General features: G+C 39.6%; 1 long non-coding RNA gene across 1 annotated transcript in view; it reads left to right on the forward strand.

Annotated features, from left to right (window-relative positions):
* Window positions 1-598, forward strand: part of LOC128250980 (uncharacterized) — a 35,307-nt gene that overhangs the window by 962 nt on the left and 33,747 nt on the right. The window lies entirely within an intron of this gene.

Here is a 598-nt window from a genome sequence, read left to right on the forward strand (position 1 = left end):
AACGCTTCGCAGTTACGCTGCGAGTTAATTTATTATGCAAACCAATTAGAGAAATTAATTAGCTAAAATGGACCGAATCTAGTTACATAGAAAGGAAAGTATGTTGCGTACAGTAATCCTTCGTCATATCGCGTTTCACCTATCGCGGTTCACTTATCGCGGTTCACTTATCGCGGTTCACTTATCGCGGTTCACTTATCGCGGTGGGTTTTGGAACGCAACAACCGCGATAGTCGAGGGATTACTGCATATTCCGCGATATTACACACAAACATACTCACACATATACGCACGCACGTACACACACACACATACATGTATGTAAGCATGTGTGTGTGTGTGTGCGCGTGTGTGTGTGTGTGTGTGTGTGTGCTGGTTGCGGTGGTATCTTGATGTTGGAGACACTTGGCTACCCTACATCATATAACGTGAGCAGTAGCTTGCAAGACGAAAATGGTGGAAATATATATATTTATATATATATATATACATATATATATATATGTGTGTGTGTGTGTGTGTGTGTGTGTGTGTGTGTGTGTGTGTGTATGTATGTATGTATAAATATATATATATATACACTCATAAATATATGTCT

The sequence above is a fragment of the Octopus bimaculoides genome, chromosome 27 (assembly GCF_001194135.2).
Source record: "Octopus bimaculoides isolate UCB-OBI-ISO-001 chromosome 27, ASM119413v2, whole genome shotgun sequence".
Taxonomy (NCBI): Eukaryota; Metazoa; Mollusca; class Cephalopoda; order Octopoda; family Octopodidae; genus Octopus; species Octopus bimaculoides.